Source organism: Nicotiana sylvestris, chromosome 11, assembly GCF_000393655.2.
Source record: "Nicotiana sylvestris chromosome 11, ASM39365v2, whole genome shotgun sequence".
Classification (NCBI taxonomy): domain Eukaryota; kingdom Viridiplantae; phylum Streptophyta; class Magnoliopsida; order Solanales; family Solanaceae; genus Nicotiana; species Nicotiana sylvestris.
In genome coordinates, this window is record NC_091067.1 from 51,874,188 (window position 1) to 51,884,089 (window position 9,902).

The 9,902-nt window shown below is 41.0% G+C and overlaps 1 non-coding gene across 1 annotated transcript; it reads left to right on the forward strand.

Annotated features, from left to right (window-relative positions):
• The first annotated feature begins 306 nt into the window (after positions 1 to 306).
• LOC138882429 (small nucleolar RNA R71) lies at positions 307 to 413 on the forward strand. The gene has a single exon (XR_011404033.1). It is a non-coding gene; the product is annotated as a small nucleolar RNA R71 (small nucleolar RNA).
• The last annotated feature ends 9,489 nt before the right edge of the window (positions 414 to 9,902 follow it).

Here is a 9,902-nt window from a genome sequence, read left to right on the forward strand (position 1 = left end):
TATATCACACGCTACATGAGGCTCGCTTTGTATTATAGCCAAGGTCGGCTTCCTTATTTTTTTAGCCATAGCATCAACTTGTACCTGCACAGATGCATTAGCATCAACTTGGTGAACACCAGTTGACTTTCTTCTTTTAGCACTCTTAGAGGGCCACTGATTTTCATCTTCAGACAACTCATCGAGAATTGTAACTATCTCCTCTAAAGTCTTCTTCATCAATGGGTCTCCAGTTACATTGCTCAATGTTCTACGTGAGGCCAGTGTCAATCCATCCCAAAGTCCTGGAGTTACATCTAGAGTTCAATTCCACTATGTTGACACTTTTGAACAATCTCCTTAAACCTCTCCCAAGCTTCAAAAACAGTTTCAGTCTCTTTCTGGCAGAAATTGTGGATTTCTCTTCTAAACTTTCCCATCTTAGTTGATGAGAAATATTTATCAAGAAATTTTCTAGCCATATCATCCCATGTTCTAATTGATCCCATAGGCAAGCTTCGAATACAATACTTTGCATCAGCTTTGAGTGTGAAGGGGAATGCCCTTAAGTATACTGCATCTTGTGACACCCCATTATATTGAAAGGTGTTCATAATCTCCTCGAATTCTATTAGATGTGTATTTGGATCTTCGTTCATCTTCCCTCTAAAGACACAACAGCTTTGAAGGGTTTGAAGCAACCCTTGCTTCAATTCGAAATTGTTAGCTGCAATTGGAGATAGTCTCACACTTGATAATCCTTGGTTGTACACAGGTCTAGCATAATCGCCAAGTGATCTCCCTGGCCTGAGAGGTATATTTTCGAATTGGTCTGCAGCCAAGAGTTGATTTTGAGCAATTCTCCGATACCTTTCTTCTTAATAGATTATTTGTGCATCTCTAAGGGCCAGACCTCATACCAAACCTCGTGCATCGGGCTATGGAGAAGGTTAGGATCATTTTAGAACTGTTGAAAACTACCCATAGTCATCAGAAGTCCTATCAGATGTACGTCGTAGGGATTTGGAGTTCAAAAAAAATGATTGGGTATTTTTGAAGGTTTCTCCCATGAATGGTATGATGCGGTTTGGTAAGAAAGGGAAGTTGAGTCCGAGGTATGTCGGACCATACAGAATCATTTAGAGGATTGGTTGTGTGGCTTACAAACTTGAACTATCTCCAGAGATGTCTTTAGTGCACCCGATGTTTCACGTATCCATGTTGAAGAAGGTGTTTGTAGATCCATTTCTCATTGTTCCGGATAAGACTATTGAGGTTAATGAACAACTGACTTATGAAGAGACTCCAGTTGTCATTCTTGATAGGCAAGTCTGTAAGCTAAGAAATAAGGAAATTACCTCCGTGAAGTGCTATGGCGAAACCAACAGGCCGAAGAGGCCACCTAAGAGGCCGAGGAAGAAATGAAGAAGAAGTACCCTCATTTGTTTGAATAGCTATGTATTTGTGAAGTTGTGTTCTATGAAAATGCTATTTTGTGTTCTATGAAAATACTAAGAGTTTACCTTCTGTAAATTATGTTTCACTTGTACAATTGATCTTAAGGGTGTTGCCTTTTGGTAATATATTACATATAAGGCCACGATTGGTGTTGATTTCATGTTATGTTGCATCATTGGATTATATATATGTTGTTAGGATTGGTTTCTGGGATTCTCTGACAGGTGGATAGGCCTAGTTATAGGGGAAACTCTGGCAAAAATTTTGAAAATTTAGAGAGTTAGTAAAAAAAATAGAACCGTTGATGTGTGAAGAAATAGCTGAATCACATTAGATGCTAATGTTTAACCTTGACCCTTATTCAAGGATGAATGATCTAAAGCGGGTGAGTATGTAAGGCCCCGTAAAATTTTACCTAAAACTCGGGGTTCGTGGCATCGAGGTAGAGTAATGTTATTGAGGGTGTATGGACTTTTTGGGTTGATCAATGCGTTGGGGAATTGAAGAAAATTTATGGCAGAGTAGGGCATTTCTGCGATCCACTATGCGACCGCAGAATCACTCTGCGGACCGTAAAACTGCTGCAGAGTGAAGCAGAGAAATGCCCAATTTTGGGAGGTTGTTTTGCGGTCCATTATGTGGTGCATAATCATTTTGAAGGCTGCAAATTCTATTATAGATCCAGTATGAGAATCTGCGGAAAGAGGTTCTACGGTCCATTATGCGACTGCAGATCCATCGCAGACCTGTCCAGCCCTGCTCAGTTTTGGGACCCTTTTCTGCGGTCCCCTTTGCAGGCCACATACCTGTTTTGTGGTCCGGTATGCGACCGCAGACCCGGCTTAGTAGAGTTTAAGTTTGGAAAATTTTACCCGACCCCATTTTATTAAAAAAGAACTTGGAGTTTATTTTGGCTGGTCCTAACTGGTATTTTAGAGAAAAGGAAGTGGTCTAGAGTGAGAGGGGGATTCCTAAGCTAATTGTTTACTAATATTTTCTTAAGCCTTGAAGAATTCACAAGAAAGAGTCACAAGATTTTCATCCAAGAGGTAAGGTTTCATACTCTAGTCTTCACTTTTGAGTTTGGGGTAGAAGATGGATAATGAGGAGTGTGATTCTTAGGTATGGGGGTGTTATCTATGCATGCATGTACCAACAAAGTTGTGGGAAGGTTGTTGAGCTAAAAAGGGTAGATATTGGTTTGTGGGATGAAGGAATCCACCATAGGATGACCTTGAAACTTTAATGCACACCTAATGTTTGATCAAATGCTTAAGTGAGATGAACCTATGAATATCTTCCTAATTGTGGTTCAATTTTTATCACATCTCTAAATAGATCAAAGTTGCTAGGATTTCTGAAACTATATAGTGATTTAAGGAAAGCTCAAAGCGAGGTATGTTGGCTAAACCCTCTCTTAGAATTGAACCCCACGATATCCTTGTAAGTCCCGCATTGTTCATTATGAATTGACTACTCCGAATAAGCCTTGTGTCAAAAGATATATATTCAATATATATTCCAAATGTTCTTGTTATGTTATGTTACCATTTGAGAATGTGTTCAAAGTACGGGCTACGTATCCAAATGTTATAACATCATGCCATGTTTCAAATGAAAGCTATTATGCCTAAATGTGTAAGAAATCTCAATGTGCTTAAGATTCTTATTTGCTCACATGTGTACTTAAAGTCTTGAGCGAAAATGCTTTGTTGTTGATGATCCGTGACGATGTTTGGAAGTGAAAGAGGTGAGCATGAAATATGAAATACGGCTAACATGCCAAGAATAATATTACATTCGGGGCCATTGGTGCCAATGAAACTAAGAGACGTGTAAAAGATATTTAAATGAGTTGTAAATTCCTTAAATAATAAACACTTTGGGAGTATCGTTAGTCACCTAGGAAGGGTAGGATGAAATAACCTAACTTCAAAACTACACGTGCTGGTGTAGGAGTGAATTGTGATTATTCCTCTTATTTGGGATGAGATTGATGTGATGAGAATATTCCCCTTTATTGGACTGAGATGATTTCTAGAAAAGGGTGATGTAGATCCATACAGCATTGTGGTGAGACAGTCTAGCCGGTCGGGTCATGATCGGACGCCATGCCGCACACATGGTGGTAATTGTGCTTGAAATTGTGATTGAGATAATGATTGAGGTTTTGATAGTGATTGTGAGTGTGGTTGATGTCTTTGGGTGAGACAGCCTAGCTGATCGGTCCATGATTGGACTCAGTGCTAAAATAACAATGGTATATCGGTGCTAAAGATCTCCCAACCTAAAATATGGAAATTTACTTGAAAACTTGTCTTGTTCCAAACTTGATGTTTTGGTATTGTTTGAGGCTCCCATTGATTTTATGATTGTTCTTCCTTGTGTTATTACTCGTTCTATTGAGAGGGTGTTTAGTCATTCATACTAGTATCATTTCATATGTACTAACGTCCCTTTTGTCGGGGGAGCTGCATATTTAATGGATGTAGGTGGTTCCATAGAAGGCAGCTCTAATCATTGATAGCAGTACACCCTCTTCCCAGCTGACTTGGTGAGCCCCACTTCATTTTGGGGTCGTGTATCTTTTGTTTCTTATGTATTATGTTTTAAGGTATAGCCGAGGCCTTTTGTATCTATTAGAGGCTCCGTGTTGGGAAAGTCAAACTAGTAATGTGGTATTGTACCATATGTTCCACTTCAATCTATGAAAGTGTATTTATTTTGAGACGTTAAAATGAAGTAACTAATGGTAATGAAATTAGTGTTGTTCGTGAATCCTCTTGGTGTTAAATTGATGAAATTTATCTTTTCTTTATATATGGGTGAGTTGGGTAGAAGTCAATCTAGCAGGCTTGCTCGGCCGGGTTATCTTGGTTGAGCGCCGGTCACGCTCCCCGAGGTCAGGGCATGACATCCGGACGGGCACTGAACCATGGCTAGATGATGCACCACGATGAACTAGACGAGCCATCTGAGCGGGCCTATAAGGACGACCCCTGTTGTGGTAGGACTGCCTCCAAAAGGAACACCACTGAAACTACCCGAACCATGAGGCCTCTTGGCCTCCCTCTCCTCACGCTCCTGGCTACGAACCATCTCTAGCCACCGAGCAATATCAACCACCTCATCGAATGTAGCACCTGATACACTCTCCCGAGTCATAACAAAATGGCACTGACAGGAGAGGCCATCAATGAACATACTAATCCTCCTAATCCTCTCCCTCTTAGTGGGAACGACCCAAACTACGTGACGAGCCAAATCTGAAAACCTCACCTCGTACTGGGTCATAGACATGCCATCCTGACATAGCTGCTCAAACTGTCTGTACAGCTCCTCCCAGCGTGTCTGTGGCACAAACTTCTCTAAGAAGAGTACGGAGAACTTATGCCACGTAAGTGGTGCTGCACCGACTGGTCTGCACCTCTCATGGGCCTCCCACCATCTGAAGGCAACCCCTGTAAACTGAAAAATAGTGAAAGAGACACCACTGTCTCCAAAATACTCATCGTGCGAAGAATCCGCTGACACCTATCCAAGAAGTCCTGGGCATTCTCTGACTCAGCCCCACTGAATGATGGAGGCTGGAGCCTCCCAAATATCTCGAGTATCCTCTGCTCGTCATCAGTCATAACGAGACCCACCTAGGCTTGAGCAACTGCAATTGGCTGGGCTGGTAGTACCCCCAGTGTCTGAAGTCCCTGCATCACTTACTTTGGAGTAGGGGTGGCGGGAGTCTGAGTACCTCCCCCGGCCTGAGAAGTGGCTGGCGCGCTCTGAACAGAAACCGCTTGAGTAAGGCTAGTGCACACAGTCAAAATCTGAGCCAAAGCCTAAAAAAGGCCTGTAATCACAATGGGCATCGCTGGTGCTTGAGTTGGTCCCACTGGCTCTACCACATTTGGAACCTGCTCTTGAGCTAGAGCAACCGGTGGATCTGCAGGTGCTGTCCTAGTTGTTGTACGAGCTGCACCTCTACCCTTATCGCGACCCCGGCCTCTCGCGGCCGTAGGCGGTGGTACTGGTGATTGTCCGCCCTATCCGGTAGCACGTGTCCTTACCATCTGTGAGAGAATAGAATAACAAAATTTTAGCTCCCGGAATCAACAAATTCGCATGACAAGAATACAAGAATGTGAAGTTTCCTAAAGGTTCGACAGCCTCTCGAAGATAAGTACAGACGTCTCTGTACCAATCTACAAGACTCTGCTAAACCTGCTCATGACTCGTGAGACCTATGTAAGCTAGGCTCTGATACCAACTTGTAACGATCCAAAACACAACCTGTCATGATGGCTCTATCATGGTACTACGCAAGCCGACATCTCATAATTTACCAACACTTTCAAATTTAAAGTATGCTAAAATAGGTTTTAATAAATAAAACTCTCATAAAGCTGGATAAAAGTCATAACTCAATACAGAAATTCCCAAAACCAGTGTGTCACTGAGTACATGAGCATCTATACAACACAAGTCTAAAATATTGTCTAAGAAAAACTGAAACTGAATAAATAAAGCTGAAGGATAGGGGAGGAGAGTCAAGGTCTGCGGATGCTAGGGCAGCTACCTTGAAATCTCTGAATGACTAAGCTACTCTGATAGTCAACACCCACCGTGTCCGGAAACACCTGGATCTGCACACAAAGTGTATGGTGTGTCGCGTGAGTACAACCAACTCAGTAAGTAACAAGTCTAACTATTAGGCTAAAAGTAGTGACGAGCTTTGCAGATACAGTTTAATTTCAGAATTTCAGTACGCAAATGTAAGCATGCTTTCAAGTTTAACAGTTAAAGCCCAAAATAGGTAAATCACGACAAGTTCAATTGCAACAAGATATGGTGCATCTTGGTATCTACATGATTATAAATGCCAACTGAAGTACAAAATAGTAATGAAATCATATGCATACTCTCAATGTATCAGTCACTCAATCCTCCCATTCATTCCATCCTCACAGCCACTCATTCCTTACAGCCAATCAATCTTCCCAATCACTTGTTACTCTCACTCGCACTCAGTAGGTACCTGCGCTCATTGTGGATGTACAGACTTTGGAGGGGCGATTCCAGCCCAAGCTCTATAATAAGCCAATCATGGCATGAATCAAATAAACATGTTGCGGCATACAGCCCGATCCCATAAGTATCCTCACAATCAGGCCATCGGCCTCACTCGGTCATCAATCTCTCTAGTCTCTTGGACTCACAAAAATCATGATAATTAGCCCAAACAATGATGATATAATATATCAATAAAGGACAATAGAGACGGAGATATAATATGCAATTAATAGCTGTGACTGAGTACACAATGGCAAATTAAGCAAATAATTTAAGTCCCAACAATACCAATATGTAGTCCAAGCAGGATTTCTAACATGACTGGCAGCTAAATTCCTCTAACACATGGTGAAAATACGGATAACGGCAAGATTAATCAACTATACAGTTCCACGGAATCGACCAAATCACAATTCTTATGGTGAACACCCACACGCCCATCAACTAGCGTGTGTGTCACCTCACCACCAATCACATAATACGTAATTCGAGGTTTCATACCCTCAGAACCAAGTTTAGAAGTGTTACTTACCTCAACTGTGCAAATCTCTACTCCAACACGCCCTTGTCTCGTGAATCGGCCTCCAAATGCTTCGAATCTAGCTACAAACAATTCGATACAATCAACACGAGCTAAAAGAATCAATTCAATAAGAAAATACTAAGTTCTTAGTCAAAAGTCAACTAAAAGTCGACCCCCGACCCATGTCTCTAAATCCAATAAAAGTTACAAAATTCGGAAGCACATTCAACCACGAGTTCAATCATACCAAATTTAACAAAATCTGACACCACATCGTCACTCAAATCCTTAAATTAAACTCTCCAAATCCCTAGCCTCAAACTCCCAAAATTACACCTCAAAAATTTTAAAAATAAAATAGGTGAGAAATTCAATGGGGAGAGGAAATTATTGAATAACAATTACCATAAGCGACTTACCTCAAGAAACACCTCGAAAATCCTCTCAAAATTGCCTTAGCCCGAGCTTGAAATGTCCAAAATGATTAAAATCACGAAACCTTTGAGTTTTAAACTCTGCCCATGCATTTCCGCACCTGCGGAGCCTGGGCTCGCACCTGCGCATCTATTTTTTCGGAGAAATTCGCGCTTCTGCGAAACCCACTTAACATGCGACCTCTCGCACCTGCGATCCCAACCTCGCACCTGCGGGACCGCATCTGCAAACCTCCCTTCAATTCTGCGACGCCCCTACTTCCTATCCAAATCCGCTTCTGCGGTCGACCACGCACAGATGCGCATCCGCATCTGCGGAACCTCCTCCATAGACCTTACTCCTCTTCACAGTTGCGCAAGCTTAGCCGTTTCTGTGGCTCCGCGCCCGCAGCCAATCCCACCGCAGGTGCGATGACACTAGACCTGAAGCACCGGCATAACACTTAAGTCAAATTTTAATCCGTTAAACCATCTGAAGCCCCCGAGACCTCAACCAAACATTCCAAAAAGTCCTAAAACATGAGATGAACTTAGCTGAGCCTTCAAACCACATCACACAATGCTAAAACCACGAATCGCGCATCGATTCAAGCCTAATGAACTTCTAACTTCTACATTCGATGTCGAAACCTATCAAATCACATTCAATTGACCTAAAATTTTGAACATAAGTAACAAATGACACAACGGACCTACTGCAACTCCCAGAACCCCAATACGAGCCCAGTAACCACAAAGTCAACTATCGGTCAAACTTCTAAATTTTCAACTTTGTCATTTCAAGCCTAATTCAACTACAGACATCCAAATTACTATCCGGACACACTCCTTAGTACAAAATCATCTAACAGAGCTAACAAACCCGTCAAAACTCCATTCCGGAGCCGTTTACACATTAGTCAATATTCGATCAACCTTTTCAAACTTAATCTTCCAACCTGGAGACTAAGTGGGTGTTTGGACATAAGATATGTAAAATTCCAAAAAAAAAGTGAAACAAATTTTCAAGTGAATATGGTACTTAAAAATTAGAGTTGTGTTTGGACATGAATATAATTTTGGGTTGTTTTTGAAGTTTTGTGAGTGATCTGAGTAAAAATTTTAAAAAATAGCTTTTGGAGTTTTTCAAATTATCAAAAAATTCCAAAATGCATCTTCAAGTGAAATTAGAAATTTTATGACTAAACGCTGATTTCGAAAAAAAATGAAGAATTTTCGAAAAAAGTAAAAATCTCTTATGTCCAAATGAGCCTAAGTGTCTCAACATCATTTCAAAACCTCCCTAAAACCGAACTAACTACCCCGTCAAGTCATATAGCAACTATTAAGCATAAAATGAGCAGTAAATGGGAGAACGGGGCTACAACTTTCAAAACGACCAACCGGATCGTTACAACATTTTTGTTTGCATTGGTAATAAATGAATTGACACGACATATTTAAGGCGAGGTACTATGATATATGTTATTTGCAGAAGACATAGTGTTGATTGACGAGACACGTGATGGAGTTAACGATAAACTGGAGGTTTGAAGACAGACACTAGAATCTAAAGGTTTTCAGTTGAGCATGAGTAAAATAAAATACATATACTGCAAGTTTAGTAATGTATCACATGAGGCGGATATGAAAGTGAGGATTAGTACACAAGTGGTTCGGAAGAGAGGATGCTTCAAGTATTTTGGATCAATAATCCAAGAAAATGGGGAGGCCGACACTGATGTCGCATATCGTATTGGAGCAAGGTGGATGAAATAAAGGCATGTATCTGATGTATTACATGATAAAAATGTATCACTAAGACTTAAAGGTTTAGTTTTATAGAGTAGTTGTTAGACCAACTTTATTGTATGGGGCAAAATATTGGCCAGTCAAGAACTCACACCTTCAGAAGATGTCAGTAGCGGGTGGAGATGCTTATATGAATGTGTGGGCATACTGGGAGAGATAAGATTAGGAACGAATATATACGGGGCAAGATTGTTGTGGCCTTCATGATGGACAAGATATGGAAAGCGAGGCTGAGATAGTTCAGGCATGTGAAGAGGAAGATCACATATGCCCCAGTGAGGAGGTGCGAGAAGTTAGCAGTGATAGGTCTAAGGAGAGACTGAGGTAAACCAAAGAAGAATTTGGGAGAAGTGATTAGGCATAACATGACACATCTTCGGCTCATCGAAGACATGACTCTAGATAGGAGAGCATGGATGCCGAGGATTAGGCTAGAAGATTAGTAGGTAATCAGCGATTCCTTGCATTTTGTGGGAGAGCATGTATCTAGTTTAGATCACCTTATATACTCCATGTTCTCCTTGTATCTTATTATTACTACTGCTACTACTACTATTGTTATTATATAATTTCGTTACTCTTGTTATTTCTTTTATTTTGGTTATCTTTACTATTTTGCTATCAATACTTTTTTTTCTTCGGTATTTTCA